The following is a 25,880-nucleotide window of genomic DNA, read 5'->3' as shown; positions in this document are numbered from 1 at the left end:
TTTTTGCGAGAAAATTATAAAAATTGGGATGGTATTGTTTAGTTTGATATATATATATATATATATCAAACGGTCAAATAGCCGTTGGAAAGGGGAAGGGGCCCACAAATTTGAGCTTCCGCGCCGGCCGTTTGAACAATCTTTCCATTCGCGGCGCTGGTTTGACGGAGCCCCACGACGGTGTTCCGCGCCCTTCGGCGCTCGCCACCTCAGCCATGGGCGCCCCATAGCGAAGAGTCTTAGTGGTCATCGTTAAAAAAACTTAACTTTTTTTCCGAATTTCAAACTGATTCTTTAGGGCTTTTGATAAGAAATAAGATACGCCTTAATTGATGTAATACTTAGCTCGAAACGATGCTCAAAACGACTTTGATTAGTGCTTCAATCGGGTGCTTGATCTTTCAATTAACAAAAACTAAGTTGTTTGTAACATCGTTTAGAGCTAAGTTTTACATAATCGGCTCGTATTATCATTCTGGTCAAAAGCGCTAAAAAATCAGTTTGAAATTCAGAATAATGTTAACGCCGTTAAGGTTTTTGTATTTTTTATTTACTTTTTTTTACAAGGACTACTAAGAGCCAATTTAAAAATAAAAATACAACTTTGGGACCAACAATAACGATAAACCCATTGAGATTATTATCGGTCACATTTAGTTGGGATTATTAAAATCCAATAAGCCTTACTTAGCTTAAAACGTTTTGTAAATAACTAGTTAATTACAGGGCCGGCCCATGGGCCAGCGAAAATAAGTTAGGCTTTAGGCCCACATTTAATTAAGGCCTCAAAGCCCAAAAAAACATTATATGTAGATATATTATAATGGGTAAAGTAAATTCGAAGTAATGTAATGGTGTGGTGGTAGGCTTAGTTGTTATAAAACTATAGATCATTAGTTCAAAACTTGTAGTAAGCAACTTTTTTTTCTTAACAAATGTCATAAAAAGCCCTAAAATCTTATTTCGATTTAGGCCTCCTCATTCGTTGAACCGGCCCTGGCTAATTATTTAAGAATTAAGAACTAATTAGTAAAAGCTAGCGATTGATGCAGGGAACAGGAGAAAACAAGAACGGGAATATATTCGAGCGTTGGAAGTGAGATCATTTCTCTAGCTCCATAATTTCTCTTGTTTTTTTTTTATATATTTTTTAATATGCATGATATATAAACTCTCAGTTTCTTGTGAATTTAACACAACTTCTTCTTCTTCTTCTTATATAGATGCTACGATTGCCAAGGTTTCGGGTTAAGGAGTTGCCCAAGCTGTGGTAAGGGAGGTTTGACACCCGAACAAAGAGGAGAACGTTGATCATGGCTCATATCCAAAGCTTTCCTATTTATATTTCACACAATATTATATTGTTGTTATAATGTCACTTGTCACATTAATCTTACCCGTTTAACCTTTAGGAATAAACATATATTATCTACACAAATTCATCCATAAATAAATCGATCAAATATATAGGTGACACCAACTTTACTTACTTATACTCGTCATATTTGAAAATAGGAAAACAACCTAATTGTTTATTGTTTAATACAATCTAAAACCTAGTACCGTAAAAACTTCAGATAAGTTTCATCTTGTTGAAATATCTTTTCAAATACCACACCTGCAAAGCCGAGGCTCCGATGCAGAGACCAAGAGAGATGATGCTAAACCGAGCCACCTTTGCATTCGTCTTTTCACTCACTACCCTTATCTCCGCTTCCCTATGTGTATGTAACAATTAAGTTAATGGCTTATGCGCAGTATTATCAAAATACGTCATTTAATTGTATACAAATGATTCCTAAAATAATCAATAATAATTCTTTTAGAAGAAAAATAAAAACTTACTTGCTCTTTAGAAAGATGTAATTTTCATGGAGTGCTTTCATAGCCTCTTCAAGTACTCTCAATTCAAGTTCAACACCCTAAAGAGAAGTATCACATGTAAATTAGAGGTGGAAATTTGAACCCTCCTTATATGAAAAAAACATCTTTAGTAAGGTGCATCATATATAAGTATTATCAATAAGGGAAACATGTCAAATAGATACAAGGTTTATAAGAACAAGTGTAATGAGCCAAAATCGCCCTTTGTTATCGTAAACACCTACCCCACCTCTCACTGATTTTGGGGCGATTTTAAGGAGAGGGGGATGCATTAGTCGCCATGAATAGATTTGAAAATAATTATAATTAGATGTGTTGACAAAGGTCATATTAATGAAAGGGATATTGGTTTTTAACACTCCCAACTTTCCCACGTTAGTAGATAACACTCTCAACTTTTGATTTGTCACTCACAATTCCCAACTTTCACCCTATGTTCATGTACCACTCCCCGCCTAAATGAACACTAACCTCGTTAATGTTTTGGACTAAAAATGTCATTCAAATTAGTTGAGGGGGTAAAATAGATATTTTATTTTTAACACACAACCTCCATTTCCGGTGACCTCGTTTTTCCGGGACCTCTTTTCTTCCGGCGAATTTGAGTTTTCCGATTATCTAGTCTTTCAGAAAATGGAGATGGTTCAAAGGTGTAAAAAGGTGATGGAGATCATGAAGATTGTGCACCAGTGGAGATATGATGAAGATGGTGCTTGCTGGAAACCTGCAACTCGATTTTCAGGCACGCAAGAGATCCCGGAAGGTGGCTGGGTGAGACACTGGTGGTGGCGGGGGGCGGGGGTTGCGGTTTTGGGGCGGTGGGCGGTGAAATGATGGATATGGTGTTCGCCGGAAACCTGCAACTCGCCGAAAAACTCAAATTCATATGTGAAGCTCGGTGAAATGATGGATATGGTGTTCTGAAAGACGAGATAGCCGGAAAACTCAAATTCTCCGGAAAAAATGAGGTCGCCGGAAAAACGAGGTCACCGGAATGGAGGTTGTGTGTTAAAAATAAAATTTCTGTTTTACCCCCTCAACTAATTTGAATGACATTTTAGTCCAAAACATTAACGAGGTTAGTGTTGATTTAGACGGGAGTGGTACAGGAAAATAGGGTGAAAGTTGGGAGTGGTGGGTGACAAATCAACAGTTAGGAGTGTTATCTACCAATGAGGGAAAGTTGAGAGTATTAAAAACCAATATCCCTTAATAAAAAAAATTAGTTAACAAAATCAATATTAATACCTAAACAACTCAACCTCCAAAACCCTTTATTTTCACCAAATAAGGATTCGACAAACACTATCGACATTATCGAACAATTTATTGAGCATAACAAGGTGATAGATAAGCTCATAAAAGAGGCGGAGGAGCAAGACGATGCGGTTACGAGTGACTTTAGGACCGTAGTAAATAAGATAACTTCTACTAGTTCTCGCCTACGCATGAGGCGAGCGTTCATCGTTCAAGACTATGAGGTGCGAACGATCGTTTGATGCAATACTACTTCAACGACCCGCCTAGATACGACGACGCTAAGTTTAGACGTCGTTTTCGGATGTCTAGAAATAAATTTTATTTTTGCTCATTGAGGGAGATTTGGAGCGCTAGTATTCGTATTTTCAACAAAAATGCGACGCAAGGGGAATGTTAGGATTTATCGTTATCCAAAAGTGTACTTTGGCTCTACACATCCTCGCATGCAGAAGCCCGACTGACATCAACGGCGACTATTTAAAGAAGTCGGAGAAAATGATACGAGACGCGTTGGAGAATTTTTGCATCGGTATAATTTAAATTGTTTTATGTAACTTAATTGTTTTATATTTAAATTGTTTTGTATAACTTGTTTTTACTTTAAATTGTTTTAATTAGTTATTTATATAGGAATAATACAATTATGCATTATCTGAGGATTCCAACTTCAAACGACCTAAGTCATATATACGATGTACATGAAAGTAAACCTTCTTTCCCTGACATGATCGGGAATATAGATTGCATGCATTAGGAATGGTCTAACTATCCAACTGCATGGTGAGGTCATTACACCCATGGTAACCATATGATACCAACAGTTAGTCTTCAGGACGTTTGTTCACATGAACTTTGGGTTTGGTGGGCCTTCTTTCGCTCTGTCGGGTCCAACAAAACATAAATGTTCTCAACGCGTCGCATGTATTAGAGTATTACATCAGTCATAGCATACCGGACTTACCATTTTATGCCAACGTTACCTACTACCAACATGGATGCTGTATGGGAGATGTGATATATCAGGAGTACTCGATCATCGTGAAAACGTTTCAAGACCTGCTTGAAGAAAAAATAGAATATTTTAAGAAGTAAGAGTCTGCGTGAAAGGATATCGAGAGGTGTTTTGGGGTTCTTAAACAATGTTGGCATTATGTGAAAACCTCTGTCGTGTATGGTCACTCGTAATAAAGCAATGTCATGTATACGTGTATCATATTGCATAATATGATTTTAGAAGACGATGACAGAGTAATATGCCAACAATATATACATGGAGCGTTTTAGAAGAATTTCCTGAAGCAACCGAAGAACAATGAACACAAAACCTTCACGAGGTCACATCATGTGAGATATGTAATCAACTTAAAGCGTATTTGGTTCAACCAGTTTGGGGGAATCGTCCCTTTGAATAAGAAGACGAAGATGGCAAATAATATGAAGAAAGCGAAGACGAGACATAAATTATTATTTTATATGTATTTTTTTATATTTTTGTTATGTATTTTTTTATTTTAATGTTTGTTTTTTATTTATAATGTATTTTTATTTATTTATTTAAATTAATAGTGTTTTATTTGTTTATTTTAATTATAAAAAGAAAAAAATTAATAAACTGGCGTGGCGTTATGATGGCGTAATATTGGGTTACAAACCACTACACCCTAAAATAAAAATCACCCCTGCTAACGTGACGTTACGTGTCAAAAATTGCCCTACAATGTATCCCATCCACTACACATAACCTAAGTGTATTTAAATGCTTACAAACTGTTTAGTTATTTTCATATGAATTATTCAAATTATTATTTTATTAGTGAAGAAACACTAATTTAACATTTTGTAAGCTTAACCTAATATCTCGGCCGATAAATCAATAACACTACTGTAACCCTTGGTGGACTTAGCTTAGTATTCTCCGGTAAGTCGATATTAACAACTGTTATGACTTGTAGCAGCCGTGACCTGCAAAACCGAACGTCGTGAGCTCGTTACAAGAAGGGGAATGGGTGGGGGGGGGGGGTGTGCCTTCTCATAACCACCAACCAGCGTGAGAATCCGTATGGTAAATGATGAGTATTCTTTAGAGAGAATGAGAGAGTGCGGACCCTTTTACAGTTAATTCTCATGTGGTAAATAGCCAAAGGGGGAGAGAATGATTGGGTCAGCTGTCCCACTCAATGGAACCTTCTATTTTTATGACTGTGCATGATAGTGGCTCCTAATTGGTCCGACAGCTGGCATACATAAGTCCTTGTTGTGGGCAAGTACAGCGTTGACCCTTTCTTATTGGCCTATCGTGCGTTTGTGGATTGTACGGGAATTCCAACATGTAATTGGTCTTTCCCTTCCATGTCACATCCTATCATATGCTTCCTCACGACAAGTCTCTTGCTGAATTTTTTCAATTATTGATTGCCAAGTGTTCCTTCCACGGAAGGTTTGTATCTCTTTATGCGGAGGATATTCTTCTTGCGGGTGATCATCCTTGGTTCAACCATATTTCCATTATTAGGGATATATGCCATGCTGTGGAAGAATTCCACACCCACGGAAGGGTTTATCCTCTTGTTCTGTGGGCTACTTGGTACCCTACCTCTACAATTTAAATTACAAACTATAAATATTTTATTGAATAATGTAGTTTTTATAATTATATAAATACATTAGCTATATGTAAACTCAAAGAAATGAAGGAAAGCAAAACTGTTGGTAGGTTGGCGCCCCACCCGGTCCATTTTTACCAACACTAAAAATTACTCCTCTGATCAGTACCCATTTTTGATTTACAACCCAACTTACCCGTTATGGCAATACTACATCAAACTATAAAAGCATTTGTAACATGCCAAAATTCCTTTCGTTCGAATGAGATGGAATTGGGTGTATTTATAAATCACGGACCTGTCATGATGTGACGCACAAGTCCATGGACTTGGCTTGCATAGACGAACTGTCAACGAACCTGGAGATTGTGGGACTATGCCATTTTAAACGGCTACTTTGTAAAAAGAAAATTAGTAAATTTGAAATACAAAGGTAACCGACTAGTTGATATAAAAAAAATAAACAACTTATATCATATAATAAAATATGGTTGTTATATCAAACAATTTCATTTTCAAACTATATAGTTTCTTCTCAAACAATTTCATTTTCAAACCCAACCTACACACGCTCATCTCAAATATGTGTGGAGAGTATCCATTTCCCATTGTATAATCTCTACACCCTGCAAACCAGACGTATCCAGTTGTACGGGTACTCCCTACAAACTCGACACCTCCCATTTTTTTCGCCCTCCAAACCAGCCAACTAATGTAGTTGTACCTGTACGCCTTGGAAACCCGCCACCATCCGTTGATAAACCATTAACATGGATCGATGAAGAATGGAACTAGGCCTTCGATCAAGTCTTTGCCCAACTTCAAATTGGGGACGATCACGTCCCTAAATACTCACCTTGGAGAGGAATATATAGAAAATCCAGAGGAGTACAATAGTGAACTTGAAAGGCGTTCGAGGAACCATGACCAATGGAAGGTCGAACGCACAAGGATTAGAACTACTCGTCTTTTTAATGTGTATTATTAATTATGATAATGTTTAAAGAACTACTCGTTTTAACGTGTATTTTTTGTTGTATGCTTATTATTATTATTATTATTATTATTATTATTATTATTATTATTATATATAATCTCTAGTTTTAGAGCCCATTTAACACACGGAAATATCCAAATTATAATTACAAGTAAAGAAGATAATTACACGTCTATGAAAAAATGTATTACATCTATGCTTGCATCTGTACTATGTGTATATAAACTTATTTTATTTATATCACATAATGATTTTCTAAATGAACTTAATAAAAAATGCATGTTCAAAAACGTACCCGAGAACGCTTCTTTTCTTTTATTGAAACTTTCATTGTCAGTATCATATATGTATAATTGAAAGAATTTAGGAAGAAAACTTCTCTTACATTAGTCATACAATAGTAGTTCTGACCACTCAGTCTAAATACTGAAGGAGCGCTACTTTTATTGATATATTTATCAATATACAACCCATAGAAGGAAAAGAGAACATTAAGTTATAACGACATATATTCTTCAAGAACTATGTTTTTCTGAGCTAAATCATGAAAAATATTTCGATAAGTTTGACAACGTAAAAAATAACATGTTAACTCATTCAATTTTGTGAATATTTTGCTTCATTTGAGCATAATTTTGCATGACATGTTTCCCATACAACATTTGATCACCATTAAAGGAAAAGTTAATGCTGACACGAATGTTTCAAATTTGATACAAGTTAGAAGCATTGATAGACCTAAGGTGGCATGTCGTAAGTGTTCATTATCTATTCTTAAATTTTAATAGTCGGGGGAAAAGTAGTCAATTTACCAAATCCCGAACCTTTTGATTCTTTTCAAAAATGTCATTGCAAATAAATTTGAAACCCAAATCATGTTTAACGTTCTAACTTTCATTCATTTGACATCTTCAAGTCAACACTTTTAACCCGTAAAAAATTTGTAACACCCCGTAACCGCAGCGGAAACGTACACGGGATGCAACAGACACATCTGATATCAACAGCATTGCTTATAAAGAAAATACCACTACATTAATTTATATCATATTACATTGTTGATAGTTTCGTTACTGTCTAGGTGTTACACACAAGTTTTACCGATAAGACATTAATATATTCATTACAAAATATAGATCAGCAAGCTTCCAACAAGTAGCACAGATCATTAAGCACATATCAATCATTCCAACTTGGGCATACCTAGAAAACATGTAAAGAAAACGGGTCAACTACGAATAGTTGGTGAGTTTCACTAATTTAAATAAACACTGACAGATCATTTTAATAACCATTTATTAGCAATGAAATTATGCTGGGAACTATGTTACCCCAGAACAATAATAACCTCTGGGAACTACGTTACCCCAGAACAATAATAACCCCTGGGAACTATGTTACCCCAGAACAATAATAACCTCTGGGAACTACGTTACCCCAGAACAATAATAACCCCTGGGAACTATGTTACCCCAGAACAATAATAACCCCTGGGAACTATGTTACCCCAGAACAATAATAACCTCTGGGAACTATGTTACCCCAGAACAATAATAACCTCTGGGAACTATGTTACCCCAGAACAATTACACACGATAAACAATTTATATATTCTGTGCATCAAACATATATATATAAATATACAAGTGTTTCCATACGATCGGTATGTACTTAAATACTTTAATAAAGACATGTTTTCCGACCCGGGAAAATATTTAGAAACAGTTCAGTAAAAAGGGGCTCGTGAAAACTCACCTCTCTGTGAGTCGGGACGTGGTACAATGAACTGCTATAAGCCTGGATCTGTAATATAATATCTAATCGTTACTATATAATTGCCATAAATTAAATCCGTGTTAATCGGTACATCTGGGGACATTGTTAACCCAGTACTGTACTCGATCCGGGGACAATGTTAACCCCGTGACACTCCTAAGGACTCAGATTGTGCCATTACTTAGAGTCGGACGGTCAAAATTATCATTTTTATATTTTCCTTGATTTGCGTGCCTAGCACGGTAATCCGTTTTTTTTAGTTTCAAAAATGAGTTTATTCACACCCGACCCAAAAATGGTGTTTGACTGTTACTTTAGTTAAAGTGATGAAATTAGAGCTCGGTTTGGACACCCCGTTTGGCCGCGGGGCCCGTTTCCGTCATTTAGGTGCCGGAAACAGTAAAATGGGGTAAAATTACCCAAATCATCCGAATTATTTTCGGATGATTTATTTTTACTTAATTTACTTAGTTTTATGGAAATGGTCCATTTTTAGGGTTTTCATATACCAGTCAGCTCGCTTATGCGAGTTTTGCCGGTTTACACGTTTTAAGCTTTAAAAATTTGTTTTTATGTTCTTTTTAGCACAAATAAATACCCGTTTAGTCTCGGGTCTTGAAATTTTGCACAAAACTTATTTTGACAGTAAGAAATTTAATAAAAATTTTCCAGATTTATTTTCTTATATTTACATTTATTTATCTATTTTTAAACCTTATTAAAACACTAAATATGTCAAAAATACCAAAAGACTTTAGAAAAATCCCAAATTTTTCTGGGATGATCCCTGCCATCCTCATAACTCCCTGGAATTTTTCCAGAACCCAAAACTCATTTTTCAAGCCATTTTCACAAAAACCGAGCTAGAAAGCCCTAGAACTCGTTTTACCGAAAAGCCCCTTTAGACTTCTCCAACTGAGCTCAAATTTTGTGTGTGACTTTTATATGTTATAAAAAGCTTATCCTAAATTTTTCAGAAGTGTTCATCAAGTTTAGCTATTTTTCACCATTTTTGGCCAAAACCGAGCATTAAATTCACCAAATATTCATCTTTTATCCAAAAATTACCAAATATTCACAGATCTCATATTTTCATGTATAGATCATCTCTGTGAAATTTCATGACCCAACTCTAAGCACACTACAATCTGTCCAAAATCACTAAATCACACGAAAACCGAACTATCTTGTGTTTCTAGCGTTAGATCGCAAAGATCTTGGTTTCTAGCATTTGCTAGCCACTAGATACAACACTTACAAGCACAATAACACTATACCAAGCAAGTTACACCAACAATCAAACCATTTCTTTCATAGTGTCGGTTTTGATATAAAAACAAAGGTTTTAACCGTAAAAATCCGTTCTCGACTCTTTTTACTCATTTCTTGGACCAAGATCCCTTGTATAACATGTATACATCTCTTGATCATGCAAGAGTCGGTTTCATCTCGGGCTTTCACCCGTCTTTCACATGGAAAACTCATTTTACAAGATTTCAACCGTAAAATTTCGTTCTAAACTCTTTTAACTCATCACTTGGATCAAGATCCTTTGTATAACTTGTATACATCACTTGATCATGCGAGAATCGGTTTCAACTCGGGTTTTCACCCATTTTTACATTTGAAACCTCCTTTTCTCAAGATCATGAAGTTGGAAACAAGATTTAAGCATTAAAACATGTGTTATACCTTGTGTTCTTGGTTTGGATCAAGGGTTTTTGGGTTGAATGTTTGAAGGCTTGGAGATTTGAGAGAGTTTGATGTGTAAAAAAAAAGAAAATGAATTGATAATGGGTGTAAAGGGGCCGATCGGTCCAAGTAATGGGTGGGGGTGGGCCCCACAACTTCAATATTAGCCACATATTCGGATTTCCGTAATCCGGATAATGTTTTGGATAATCTGGCTCAGTTCGTTTCTCGTTTAAACTCGTAATTCGGCTTAAAACGAGCCTAAAATGGTTGTTTTTCGGGTTAAAATAAAATTTACATAAAACCGACTTAAAAACTTTAAAAACTTAAACCATGACATTAAAACATCATATTATTAATAATTACGCATCTTTTTCGGCTTGATCGATCGTCTCTTGCTTGGTTTGATGTTAAAGGTTTCGTTTATCGTACCGACGTACTAGTAAATCGAAATCCTTTCTCTGTGCTATAATTCACTTATCCCGAAGCATTAATACTTCGTAAATATCACTAAACATTATATACTTCGTCTATAATGTAATTCCCGATTCGTTCGGGTTTCAATAATCGTTCATTGGTTAATTGTAATTCCAATACGATTCACTATATAATCGAGTATGATTCGTACTATGAATCATATATACTCGTATATACGTACTATAACTCATATAATCAATATTAAATGACACGTAAATAGTATATGGCGGCTAGGGTATACCTGGATTTGCCGGAATCGTTACATTCTCCCCTCGTTATAAAAATTTCGTCCTCGAAATTTTACACGTCAACTACTTCCTTTTGAGGAAATAGGTGGGGGTATTTCTTCCGAAATTCATCCTTTCGTTCCCAAGTAAATTCTGGGCCTCGTTGCGAATTCCATCTAACTTTGACCAACGAGATCTTATTGTGTCTAAGTTGCTTGATCTTACCGTCCACTATTTCAATGGGCTCCTCTACGAAGTTGAGCCTATCACTTATTTGAACACCCTCTAAGGGTAATACCGATGTCTCATCCGACAGACACCGTTTCAGGTTCGACACGTGAAACACGTTGTGAACTGCACTCCGTTCATCAGGCAGTTCTAATCGGTATGCTACAGGACCGATTTTCGCAGTAATAATGAATGGTCCAATATATCTAGGGGCCAACTTCCCCGCCTTTCCAAATCTGACCACTCCTTTCCAAGGTGATACTTTCAAATATACCTTTTCCCCCTTCTCAAATGACAACGGTTTTCGACGGGTATCGGCATAACTCTTCTGCCGATCCCGCGCGGCATTCAGGTTCTTCTTAATTTCAAGAATCTTGCTGGTCGTCTCCTGGACCAGATCCGATCTAATGACCTGCGAGTCACCCACTTCAGACCAGCAAAGTGGTGATCGGCACTTCCGTCCATACAATGCTTCATAAGGTGCTGCCTTTATACTGCTATGGTAACTGTTATTATAGGAAAATTCAACGAGTGGGAGATGTTGATCCCAGTTTCCCTTAAAGTCCAGTACGCAGGCACGAAGCAAATCCTCCAAAGTTTGAATAGTCCTCTCAGACTGACCATCGGTCTGAGGGTGGTAAGCTGTGCTTAGGTCAATACGTGTTCCCAATGCTTCTTGGACAGCTTGCCAAAGTTTGGAGGTGAAATGGCTATCCCTATCGGAGATGATCGAGATGGGGATGCCATGACGAGACACTATTTCACTTATATAAATCTGCGCAAGTCTCTCAGTGTAATAATTATTTCTAATCGGGATAAAATGTGCCGATTTGGTTAATCGATCCACGACTACCCAAATTGCATCATGTCCCCGGGGTGTCTTAGGGAGGTGTGTCATGAAATCCATCGTGATTTGCTCCCATTTCCATTCGGGAATTTCCGGTTGTTGTAACATTCCCGAGGGTTTCTGGTGCTCCGCCTTAACCCTCGCACACGTCGTACACTTGCCGACGTATGTGGCTATATCCTTTTTCATACCCGGCCACCAGTAAAATTCTTTCACATCCTTGTACATTTTATCTGATCCCGGATGTATGGAATATTTTGATTTATGTGCTTCGTCCATGATCAAATTACGAAGGTCGTGGAGGGTCGGAATCCAAATCCGATTTTTGAAATAGAGAATTTCGTCCACACGCTGTTCGAAATTCTTTTCGTTACCGTAAAGTCCCTCTTTTTCCAATTGGTCCCCTTTCAACGCCTCGCATTGAGCAACTCGAATCAAATCCGAAAGGTTCGACTGGACTATCATTCCCAACGCTCGCACGCGTAGTGGCTTAACTCGATCTTTCCTACTCAAGGCATCAGCTACGACGTTAGCCTTGCCGGGGTGATATCGAATGTCATAGTCATAGTCACTCAGCAACTCGACCCATCTTCGTTGCCTCATATTCAGTTCTTTCTGATCGAATATGTGTTGCAAACTTTTATGATCAGTGAAGATGGTGCACTTTGTACCGTAGAGATAGTGTCTCCAGATTTTAAGTGCAAAGATGACTGCTCCCAGTTCCAAGTCATGAGTAGTGTAGTTTTTCTCATGAACTTTTAACTGTCGAGACGCATAGGCTATGACCTTTTAATTTTGCATCAACACGCATCCTAACCCTTTACGGGATGCGTCACAATATACAACAAATCCATCGTCTCCGTCGGGGAGACTTAAGATTGGCGCTTGGCACAATCTTTGTTTTAGCGTTTGAAACGCCGTTTCCTGGTCTTCACCCCATTCATACTTCCGATCCTTTTGAGTCAGGAGGGTTAAAGGTTGGGCGATGCTGGAAAAGTTCTCTATAAATCGACGATAGTATCCAGCTAAGCCTAAGAATTGGCGGATTTCCTTTGGAGATTTAGGCGCTTGCCAATTCTTAATTGCTTCAACCTTACTCGGATCAACGTGTATTCCTTGGTGGTTTATAACGTGACCGAGGAATTGCACCTCTTGTAACCAGAAGTTACACTTGGAGAATTTTGCAAATAACTTCTCCTGATCCAGGAGCTCTAAAACTAACTTTAAGTGTTGCTCGTGCTCTTCTTTACTCTTCGAGTATATCAAAATATCGTCAATAAATAAAATGACGAATTTGTCGAGATAGGGTTTACAGACTCGATTCATGAGATCCATGAATACTGCTGGCGCATTTGTTAGCCCAAAAGGCATAACTAAGAACTCGTAATGGCCGTAGCGAGTCCGGAATGCAGTTTTTGGGATATCCTCCTCCTGAATTATAACCTGATGGTATCCCGATCTAAGATCTATTTTTGAAAAGTAGCTCGCACCTTGTAGTTGGTCGAACAGATCATCGATTTGGGGGAGAGGATACCTATTTTTGATTGTCAACTTGTTCAATTCCCTGTAATCAATGCACATTCTAAGGCTCCCGTCCTTCTTTTTCACGAATAAAACAGGTGCACCCCACGGGGAATAACTGGGACGTATAAATCCTTTATCCAACAATTCCTGCAACTGGTTGGATAATTCTTGCATCTCGGATGGTGCAAGTCGGTAGGGCGCCTTAGCAACAGGGCCAGCTTGTGGTAACAGATCGATTCTGAATTCGACCTGTCGGGTTGGCGGTAATCCAGGAAGTTCCTCTGGAAAAACTTGTGGAAATTCGCGTACCACGGGAATATCGTCCACCCGTTTTTCCTCAGAATCAGCGGCCGTCAGGCTCGCTAGATACGCCACACATCCCTGGCGTATATATTTCAACACCTTGAGGTGGGATATAAATGGTATCATGGTGCCGGATTTTTCTCCCTGCACTAATACCTCCTCGTCATCCGACACTCGGATCTTGACGATTTTCTTTTCACAGTTTATTTCTACCCTGTTACGTGCCAACCAATCCATTCCCACTATTACGTCAAAACTACCCAATTCTACCGGTAACAAGTCAATCAGAAAGAATTGTTCGTTCAGAATAAAAGGGCAATTCCGAACTATCCGATTAACTATCATGGTTTTACCGTTAGCGACTTCTACGGTGTAAGGTTCTATGGTTTCACCAATAGGAAGGTTTGCTATCGAAAGGAATCTAACGGAGACAAAACTTCTATCGGCGCCTGTATCAAATAATACAGAAGCGTAATGATCAGAGACGAGGAAGGTACCTGTCACTACGCTGGGGTCCTGGCGCGCCTCGTTCGCCCCCATCACGAATGCTCGGCCTCGCGCCGGATTGGACGACGATGCCTGACCCGTGAGTTGTCTCCCGTTTCCTCCCTGGTTCAGTTTCGGGCAGTTCCTTTTGAAGTGATCCGTGCTGCCGCATTCGTAGCAAGCACGGCTAGTGGTCACCATCTGGTTTCCTTGCGGGTTCTTGTAACACCCCGTAACCGCAGCGGAAACGTACACGGGATGCAACAGACACATCTGATATCAACAGCATTGCTTATAAAGAAAATACCACTACATTAATTTATAACATATTACATTATTGCGAGTTTCGTTACTGTCTAGGTGTTACACACATGTTTTACCGATAAGACATTAATATATATTCATTACAAAACACAGAGCAGCAAGCTTCCAACAGGTAGCACAGATAGTTAAGCACATATCAATCATTCCAACTTGGGCATACCTAGAAAGCATGTAAAGAAAACGGGTCAACTACGAATAGTTGGTGAGTTTCACTAATTTAAATAAACCATAGATCAGTATAAAAATCATATGTTAATGATGAAATTATGCTAAGCCCGTTAATGAAAACTCTATTAACCCAAAAACACATTAAATGACCCCTGGGGACACTGCTAACCCAGAACATATCCAATAACCCCTGGGGACACTGTTAACCCAGTACATATCAAATAACCCCTGGGGACACTGTTAACCCAGCGCATATCAAATACCCTCTGGGGACACTGTTAACCCAGAACCATATCCAATAACCTCTGGGAACACTGTTAACCCAGAACCATATCCAGTAACCTCTGGGGACACTGTTAACCCAGAAACATATCCAATACCCTCTGGGAACACTGTTAACCCAGAAATATATCCAATAACCCTCTGGGAACTAAGTTACCCCAGAACAATTCCACCCGATAAACAAATTATCTATTCTATGCATCATACCATATATATATATAAAAATATACAAGTGTTTCCATACGATCGGTATGTACTTAGATAATTTAACACAATCATGCTTTCCGCCCCGGGAAAATATTTAAAACAGTTCATTAAAAGGGGCTCGTGAAAACTCACCTTTTTGTGAGTCGGTGGGTACTACAATGAACAGCTACGTGCCGGGATCTGTAATATAATATCTAGTCGTTACTATATAATTCCCATAAACTAAATCTGTATTAATCGGTACATCTGGGGACATTGTTAACCCAGTACTGTACTCGATCCGGGGACAATGTTAACCCCGTGACACTCCTAAGGACTCAGATTGTGCCATTACTTAGAGTCGGACGGTCAAAATCATCATTTTTATGTTTTCCTTGATTTGCGTGCCTAGCACGGTCGTCCGTTTTTAGTTTCAAAAATGAGTTTATTCACACTTAACCCAAAAATGGTGTTTGACTGTTATTTTAGTTAAAGTGATGAAATTAGAGCTCGGTTTGACACCCCGTTTGGCCGCGGGGCCCGTTTCCGTCATTTAGGTGCCGGAAACAGTAAAATCGGGTAAAATTACCCAAATCATCCGAATTATTTTCGGATGATTTATTTTTACTTATTTTACTTAGTTTTATGAAAATGATTCATTTTTAGGTTTTTATATACCAGTCAGCTCGCTTATGCGAGATTTGCCGGTTTACACGTTTTAAGCTTTAAATATTTGTTTTTATGTTCATTTTAGCACAAATAATTACCCGTTTAGTCTCGGGTCATGAAATTTTGCACAAAACTTATTTTGACAGTAAGACATTTTATAAAAATTTTCCAGATTTATTTTCTTATATTTACATTTATTTATCTATTTTTAAACCTTTTTAAAATGCTAAATATGTCAAAAATACCAAAAACTTTATAAAAATCCCAAATTTTTCTGGGATGATCCTTGCCATCCTCATAACTCCCTGGAATTTTTCCAGAACTTAAAACTCATTTTTCAAGCCATTTTAACCCAAAACCGAGCTAGAAATCCCTAGAACTCGTTTCACCGAAAAGCCTACTTAGACTTTTCCAAATAAGCTCAAATTTTGTGGGTGACTTTTATATGTTATAGAAAGCTTATCTTAAATTTTCCAGAATTTTTCATCATGTTTAGCTATTTTTCACTATTTTTGGCCAAAACCGAGCATTAAATTCACAAAATATTCATCTTTTATCCAAAAATTACCAAAAATTCACAGATCTCATATTTTCATGTGTAGATCATCTCTGTGAAATTTCGTGACCCGACTCTAAGCGTGCTACAATCTGTCCAAATTTCATATCACACACGAAAACCGAACTATCTTGTGTTTTCTAGCTTTAGATCGCAAGGATCTCGGTTTCTAGCCTTTGCTAGCCGCTAGATACAACACTTACAAGCACAATAACACTATACCAAGCAAACTATACCAACAATCAAACCATTTCTTTCATAGTGTCGGTTTTTAAGTAAAAACAAAGGTTTTAACCGTAAAAATCCGTTCTCGACTCTTTTACTCATTTCTTGGACCAAGATCCTTTGTATAACATGTATACATCTCTTGATCATGCAAGAGTCGGTTTCATCTCGGGTTTTCACCCATCTTTCACTTGGAAATCCATTTTAACAAGATTTTAACCGTAAAATTTTATTCTAAACACTTTTAACTCATTACTTGGATCAAGATCCTTTGTATAACTTGTATACATCCCTTGATCATACGAGAACCGGTTCCATCTCGGGTTTTCACCCATATTTCACTTGGAACCTCTTGTTCTTGCAAAACAACTCAAAATAAAGAAATCAACACCAAAGATCATGTATTATAACATGTTTATACCTTGTGTTCTTGATTAGAAGGGATGGATTTGATGAACACTTGAAAGAGTTAGAGATTTGAGAGAGTTTTTATGTGAAATGTGTTGTAAAAAAAAAAGAAAGGAATGGAATGTGTGTGTGTATACATGGCCGGCCAAGTGGTGGTGTGTGGGGGGGCCCACATCTCAACCCATGGCCACACATTTGGATTACACAATCCGGATAATGTTGTGGATAATCTGGTTCAGTTCGTTTCTCGTTTAAACTCGTAATTCGGCCTAAAACGAGCATAAAATGGTCGTTTTCCGGGTTAAAATAAAATTTACATAAAACTGATTTAAAAACTTTAAAAACTTAACCCATGACATTAAAACATCATATTATTAATAATTACGCATCTTTTTCGGCTTGATTGATCGTCTCTTGCTTGGTTTGGTGTTAAAGGTTTCGTTTATCGTACCGACGTACTAATAAATCAAAATCCTTTTTCTGTGCTATAATTTACTTATCCCGAAGCATTAATACTTCGTAAATATCACTAAACATTATATACTTCGTCTATAATGTAATTCCCGATTCGTTCGGGTTTCAATAATCGTTCATTGGTTAATTGTAATTCCAATACGATTCACTATATAATCGAGTATGATTCGTACTATGAATCATATATACTCGTATATACGTACTATAACTCATATAATCAATATTTAAATGACACGTAAATAGTATATACCGGCTAGGGTATACCTGGATTTGCCGGAATCGTTACATTCTCCCCCCGTTATAAAAATTTCGTCCTCGAAATTTTACGCGTCAACTACTTCCTTTTGAGGAAATAGGTGGGGGTATTTCTTCCGAAATTCATCCTTTCGTTCCCAAGTAAATTCTGGGCCTCGTTGCGAATTCCATCTAACTTTGACCAACGAGATCTTATTGTGTCTAAGTTGCTTGATCTTACCGTCCACTATTTCAATGGGCTCCTCTACGAAGTTGAGCTTATCATTTATTTGAACACCCTCTAAGGGTAACACCGATGTCTCATCCGCCAGACATCTTTTCAAATTTGACACATGAAACACGTTATGAACTGCACTTAGTTCCTCAGGCAGTTCTAGTCGGTAAGCTACCGGACCGATCTTTGCAGTAATAATGAATGGTCCAATATATCTAGGGGCCAACTTTCCCGCCTTTCCAAATCTGACCACTCCTTTCCAGGGTGATACTTTCAGATATACTTTTTCACCCTTCTCAAATGACAACGGTTTTCGACGGGTATCGGCATAACTCTTCTGCCGGTCCCGCGCGGCTTTTAGGTTGTTCTTAATTTCAAGAATCTTGCTGGTCGTCTCCTGGACCAGATCCGATCTAATGACCTGCGAGTCTCCCACTTCAGACCAGCAAAGTGGTGAGCGGCACTTCCGCCCATACAATGCTTCATAAGGTGCTGCCTTTATACTGCTATGGTAACTGTTATTATAGGAAAATTCAACGAGTGGGAGATGTTGATCCCAATTTCCCTTAAAGTCCAGTACGCAGGCACGAAGCAAATCCTCCAAAGTTTGAATGGTCCTCTCAGACTGACCATCGGTCTGAGGGTGGTAAGCTGTGCTTAGGTCAATACGTGTTCCCAACGCTTCTTGGACAGCTTGCCAAAGTTTGGAGGTGAAATGGCTATCCCTATCGGAGATGATCGAGATGGGGATGCCATGACGAGACACTATTTCATTTATATAAATTTGCGCAAGTCTCTCGGTGTTATAATTATTTCTAATTGGAATAAAATGTGCCGATTTGGTTAATCGATCCACGATTACCCAAATTGCATCATGACCTCGGGGCGTCTTGGGGAGATGCGTCACAAAATCCATTGTGATCTGTTCCCACTTCCACTCCGGAATTTCCGGTTGTTGTAACATTCCCGAAGGTTTCTGGTGCTCCGCCTTAACCCTCGCACACGTCGTACACTTGCCGACGTATGTGGCTATATCCTTTTTCATACCTGGCCACCAGTAAAATTCTTTCACATCCTGGTACATTTTATCAGATCCCGGATGTATGGAATATTTCGACTTATGCGCTTCGTCCATGATTAATTCACGAAGGTCATGGAGGGTCGGGATCCAAATCCGATTTTTGAAATAGAGAATTTCGTCCACACGCTGTTCGAAATTCTTCTCATTCCCGTAAAGTCCTTCTTTATCCAATTGGTCCTCTTTCAACGCCTCGCGTTGAGCGACTCGAATCAAATCCGAAAGGTTTGACTGGACTATCATTCCCAACGCCCGCACTCGCAATGGTTTAACCCGATCCTTCCTACTCAAGGCATCGGCTACGACGTTAGCCTTGCCGGGGTGATATCGAATGTCACAGTCATAGTCACTCAGCAACTCGACCCATCTTCGTTGCCTCATATTCAGTTCTTTCTGATCGAATATGTGTTGCAAACTTTTATGATCAGTGAATATGGTGCACTTTGTACCGTAGAGATAGTGTCTCTAGATTTTAAGTGCAAAGATGACTGCTCCCAGTTCCAAGTCATGAGTAGTGTAGTTTTTCTCATGAACTTTTAACTGTCGAGACGCATAGGCTATGACCTTTTTATTTTGCATTAACACACATCCTAACCCTTTACGGGATGCGTCACAATATACAACAAATCCATCGTCTCCGTCGGGGAGACTTAAGATTGGCGCTTGACACAACCTTTGCTTTAGCGTTTGAAACGCCGTTTCCTGCTCTTCACCCCATTCATATTTCCGATCCTTTTGAGTCAGGAGGGTTAAAGGTTGGGCGATGCTGGAAAAGTTCTCTATAAATCGACGATAGTATCCAGCTAAGCCTAAGAATTGGCGGATTTCCTTCGGAGATTTAGGCGCTTGCCAATCCTTAATTGCTTCAACTTTACTCGGATCAACGTGTATTCCTTGGTGGTTTATAACGTGACCGAGGAATTGCACCTCTTGTAACCAGAAGTTACACTTGGAGAATTTTGCATACAACTTCTCCTGATCCAAAAGTTCCAAAATTAACCTCAAATGTCGCTCATGTTCTTCTTTACTTTTTGAATATATCAAAATATCGTCAATAAATACAATGACGAATTTGTCGAGGTAGGGTTTACAGACTCGGTTCATGAGATCCATGAACACCGCTGGCGCATTTGTTAGCCCAAAAGGCATAACTAAAAATTCGTAGTGGCCGTAGCGAGTCCGAAACGCGGTTTTCGGGATATCCTCCTCTTGAATTCTAACTTGGTGGTATCCCGATCTAAGATCAATTTTTGAGAAATAGCTCGCACCTTGTAGTTGGTCGAACAAATCATCGATTCGGGGAAGAGGATACCTATTTTTGATGGTTAATTTGTTCAATTCCCTGTAGTCAATGCACATTCGAAGGCTTCCGTCCTTCTTTTTCACAAATAGTACAGGTGCACCCTACGGGGAATAACTGGGACGTATAAACCCCTTATCCAACAATTCCTGCAACTGGTTGGATAGTTCTTGCATCTCGGACGGTGCAAGTCTGTAAGGGGCCTTAGCAACAGGGCCGGCTTGAGGTAATAAGTCGATTCTGAATTCGACTTGTCGGGTTGGCGGTAATCCAGGAAGTTCTTCTGGGAAAACTTGTGGAAATTCGCGTACCACGGGAATATCGTCCACTCGTTTTTCCTCAGAATCAGTGGCCGTCAGACTCGCTAGATACGCCACACATCCCTGACGCATATATTTTAGCGCCTTGAGGTGAGATATAAATGGAATCATATTGCCCGATTTATCACCCTGCACTAACACTTCTTCGTCATCCGACACCCGGATTTTGACGAGTTTCTTTTCACAATTTATTTCTACCTTGTTGCGTGCTAACCAATCCATTCCCACTATCACATCAAAACTACCCAGTTCTACTGGTAACAAGTCAATCAGGAAGGATTGTTCGTTTAGAATAAAAGGACAATTCCGAACAATTTGATTGACTATCAAGGTCTTACCGTTAGCAACTTCTACGGTATAGGGTTCTATGGATTCACTAACCGGCATGTTTGCTAATGACAGGAATTTAATGGAGACGAAACTTCTATCAGCACCCGTATCAAATAATACAGAAGCGTAATGGTCAGAAACAAGGAATGTACCTGTCACTACGCTGGGGTCCTGACGTGCTTCGCTCGCCCCTATCACGAAAGCTCGGCTTCTCGCCGGGTTGGACGACGATGCCTGACCCGCGGGTTGCCGCCCATATCTTCCTTGATTCAGCTTCGGACAGTTTTTCTTGAAGTGATCTGTGCTACCGCATTCGTAGCAAGCACGGCTGGTGGTCACCAATTGGTTTCCTTGGGGGTTTTGCTGTTGGGTTGGTTGGTTCCTAAATGATTGCGCACGGATAGGTTGCGGTTGACGGTTCAGGTTGTTCAAGTTTGTCCTACAACTGGGTGCGTAGTGCCCAATCCTGCCACACCGGTGGCACACCACCTCTTTGCACACGCCACCATGGTGGTAACCACATTTCCCACATTTAGGAAACGTTCCCCTCTGCGGTTCTTGCCTTCCGCCCGAACTAGTCATGGCGTAGTTCTGGGCAGTGGGTCTAGCACGTTTACCTTGCTGTTTCTCCCGGATCCTATTGTCATACGTACCTCGCTTTCCTCCAGCCGACTCTCATGTCGTCTTTAGCGATCCACTCCTTAAGAAATCATACGTGACAATACCAGCCTGTGTCACTGCACCCTCATACGTCTGGTGTCCTCCCGCGTTAACTATACTCCTCACTACTGGAGTAAGTCCCCAAATATAACGTTCCACCCTCTTTGACTCTGGGGTGACCAACCACGGCACTAATCGTGACAGTTCATTAAACCGGTTGGTATATCCCAAGTGGTCCGCCCCCTGCATCTCTAGGTTCCACAACTCATGTTCCAGTTTCTGCAATTCATTCTTTGGGCAGAAATGTTTCAAAACAAGATCCTTAAGCTCTGCCCAGGTCATGCGGTTTGTCGCCGCCTGACCTCGAGTCTGTACTATGGTGTTCCACCATGTCAAAGCATGGTCTGTGAACGTACAGGTGGCGTACTTAACGACACAATCCTCGGGACAGTTGCTGATATTCACCACTGATTCTATTTTCTCTATCCATTTCACTAACCCATTCGGTCCTTCCGACCCGTTAAACTCTAAAGGCTTGCATAACATAAAGTCCTTGATTGAACAACCCCTGGATGGTCCAGTGCGGTTGGTCTCTACGGTAGGTATAGGGCCATTACTGTCTGTAGCGACCACCGTAGGCGGTGCGTCGTTACTCGGAATTGTGTTATCATTCCTTGGAGGATTAGCATTATGTTCCCCGCCATTATTTATGGGCGTTTGATTGCTCGGAGGGGTTGGATTGGTTGAGTTATTAATACTGGCGGCGATGCGCGATACTATATCCGGTATCGCCGCCTCCAACTGTTGAGCAATCAAACGGCTCACATCTACTTCCGATATTTTCGTGGATCGTTTCGGTGCCATTCTACACAATCATCAAAGAAATATATATAATCAATACCATCTCAAAACATAAAACACAATACATATTTCATTCATTAGTAAACATTGATTCATATTACACAAACATCAGTTTACATACTTTCAGTCAACATTACATAACTAGTTTTATTACAAGGGCCCTATGTCGGTATCATCTCGACATAACCCGCAAATGGGTCAGTGCTTGAATGATACCCAAAAGTATCTATAGTGATATGCCCTACAAGAGACCCACCCTAGGGGCCAGTGGTTGTACTATAACTAAACAAGATTCACTTCGTGTTAGTATCACCACTAACTACTTACACGGAGTATCAAAAAGCGGTTCAAAATTCTACCATCTAACACATCTACACCCGGTGGTAAACCAACCCCACCAACACCGCCACCAGCACCACCAACACCGCCACCATAACCCGGATTCGGGTTTCCATCTGGCCGATCAACCAGTGGGAGTATGAGCACTCCCTCTTTAACTGGTCAATAGCATACTGGTGATCCAGTATGCAGTCCCCGAGGTACGTCCGCCTCTGTACCCCCACGACCAGGGCGGCAGAGTGCTCGTTCACCTGTTCGGTGAGCACACGTAGCCAGGCCGCCAAGTCCCGCTCCTGCCTTGGAAGACCCCACACAGGTAGGGTCGCAGGCTCGGGTTGGGGGCGGGAAGACTCGCCCCGGTGGTATGTGGATCTGGGTGGGGTAACGGTGGGCGGGACATACCGGGCACTGATCCGCGCCGTGAGGCGGGGACCGTGTCTGGGGGGAATCGGGGCGGTCTGTGGTGCGGGTGGTGTAGGAGATCTGGTAACCCTAGCAGGGGAGGGTAAACTAGCACTCCTAGCTGGGGTGGTCTGTCTAGAGGCACTATGACTAGCCTCTGAAGGCTCGGAGCTGGGTGCTAAACTTGGGCTTCCAGAGGCCCCGGAACTGACCTCTTCCGGGTCCTCTTCCGTCGACACACTAGGTGTTCTTGCCATTTTTACCTGCACACAAGTTAACAAACATATAGTCCCTTTTCATAGTGTAATTCATAATTAAATTAATCATGCACTTACTTATAAAATTTTGCCACATAATAATATTATTATACATTTACACATATGTTGCCAATTTTACCTATTTAAGTCCCCCGTGACTTCCCTTGAATTCCCTCGTGCAGACAAGTCTGTTATTATGTTCCGGACCATAATAACCCACTTGTCCATCCAAGTTCATCCCGATCTCGTCACAATATATTATTAGTTGATATTCAGATCCTATAATACTTGAGCTACTGGTTATATTTTAGGTATCTTTTAAAGACGCCCTAAATCTTTATAACCAATGGCTCTGATTCCAAGTTCTGTAACACCCCGTAACCGCAGCGGAAACGTACACGGGATGCAACAGACACATCTGATATCAACAGCATTGCTTATAAAGAAAATACCACTACATTAATTTATAACATATTACATTGTTGCGAGTTTCGTTACTGTCTAGGTGTTACACACATGTTTTACCGATAAGACATTAATATATATTCATTACAAAACACAGAGCAGCAAGCTTCCAACAGGTAGCACAGATAGTTAAGCACATATCAATCATTCCAACTTGGGCATACCTAGAAAGCATGTAAAGAAAACGGGTCAACTACGAATAGTTGGTGAGTTTCACTAATTTAAATAAACCATAGATCAGTATAAAAATCATATGTTAATGATGAAATTATGCTAAGCCCGTTAATGAAAACTCTATTAACCCAAAAACACATTAAATGACCCCTGGGGACACTGCTAACCCAGAACATATCCAATAACCCCTGGGGACACTGTTAACCCAGTACATATCAAATAACCCCTGGGGACACTGTTAACCCAGCGCATATCAAATACCCTCTGGGGACACTGTTAACCCAGAACCATATCCAATAACCTCTGGGGACACTGTTAACCCAGAACCATATCCAGTAACCTCTGGGGACACTGTTAACCCAGAAACATATCCAATACCCTCTGGGAACACTGTTAACCAAGAAATATATCCAATAACCCTCTGGGAACTAAGTTACCCCAGAACAATTCCACCCGATAAACAAATTATCTATTCTATGCATTTTACCATATATATATATAAAAATATACAAGTGTTTCCATACGATCGGTATGTACTTAGATAATTTAACACAATCATGCTTTCCGCCCCGGGAAAATATTTAAAACAGTTCATTAAAAGGGGCTCGTGAAAACTCACCTTTTTGTGAGTCGGTGGGTACTACAATGAACAGCTACGTGCCGGGATCTGTAATATAATATCTAGTCGTTACTATATAATTCCCATAAACTAAATCTGTATTAATCGGTACATCTGGGGACATTGTTAACCCAGTACTGTACTCGATCCGGGGACAATGTTAACCCCGTGACACTCCTAAGGACTCAGATTGTGCCATTACTTAGAGTCGGACGGTCAAAATCATCATTTTTATGTTTTCCATGATTTGCGTGCCTAGCACGGTCGTCCGTTTTTAGTTTCAAAAATGAGTTTATTCACACTTAACCCAAAAATGGTGTTTGACTGTTATTTTAGTTAAAGTGATGAAATTAGAGCTCGGTTTGACACCCCGTTTGGCCGCGGGGCCCGTTTCCGTCATTTAGGTGCCGAAAACAGTAAAATCGGGTAAAATTACCCAAATCATCCGAATTATTTTCGGATGATTTATTTTTACTTATTTTACTTAGTTTTATGGAAATGGTCCATTTTTAGGGTTTTCATATACCAGTCAGCTCGCTTATGCGAGTTTTGCCGGTTTACACGTTTTAAGCTTTAAAAATTTGTTTTTATGTTCTTTTTAGCACAAATAATTACCCGTTTAGTCTCGGGTCTTGAAATTTTGCACAAAACTTATTTTGACAGTAAGAAATTTTATAAAAATTTTCCAGATTTATTTTCTTATATTTACATTTATTTATCTATTTTTAAACCTTATTAAAACACTAAATATGTCAAAAATACCAAAAGACTTTAGAAAAATCCCAAATTTTTCTGGGATGATCCCTGCCATCCTCATAACTCCCTGGAATTTTTCCAGAACCCAAAACTCATTTTTCAAGCCATTTTCACAAAAACCGAGCTAGAAAGCCCTAGAACTCGTTTTACCGAAAAGCCCCTTTAGACTTCTCCAACTGAGCTCAAATTTTGTGTGTGACGTTTATATGTTATAAAAAGCTTATCCTAAAGTTTTCAGAATTTTTCATCAAGTT

At 39.4% G+C, this 25,880-nt stretch overlaps 1 pseudogene across 1 annotated transcript in view; it reads right to left on the bottom strand.

Moving 5' to 3' along the window:
* Nucleotides 1-1,486: 1,486 nt before the first annotated feature.
* The window catches only part of LOC143530791 (transmembrane emp24 domain-containing protein p24delta3-like), a 29,063-nt pseudogene continuing 4,669 nt past the window's right edge, over nt 1,487-25,880 (bottom strand). Inside the window, exons 3-4 of the transcript XR_013134918.1 lie at nt 1,846-1,922; nt 1,487-1,718 (exon numbers count right to left, since the gene is read on the bottom strand). The product of XR_013134918.1 is annotated as a transmembrane emp24 domain-containing protein p24delta3-like (transcript). The remainder of the gene's footprint in view (nt 1,719-1,845; nt 1,923-25,880) is intronic.

The sequence above is a fragment of the Bidens hawaiensis genome, unplaced genomic scaffold (genome assembly GCF_021521415.1).
Source record: "Bidens hawaiensis isolate Kalapana, Puna unplaced genomic scaffold, B.hawaiensis_p1.1 tig00000670_1, whole genome shotgun sequence".
In the NCBI taxonomy this organism is placed as follows: Eukaryota; Viridiplantae; Streptophyta; class Magnoliopsida; order Asterales; family Asteraceae; genus Bidens; species Bidens hawaiensis.
This window is presented reverse-complemented; position numbering and strand designations above follow the sequence as displayed.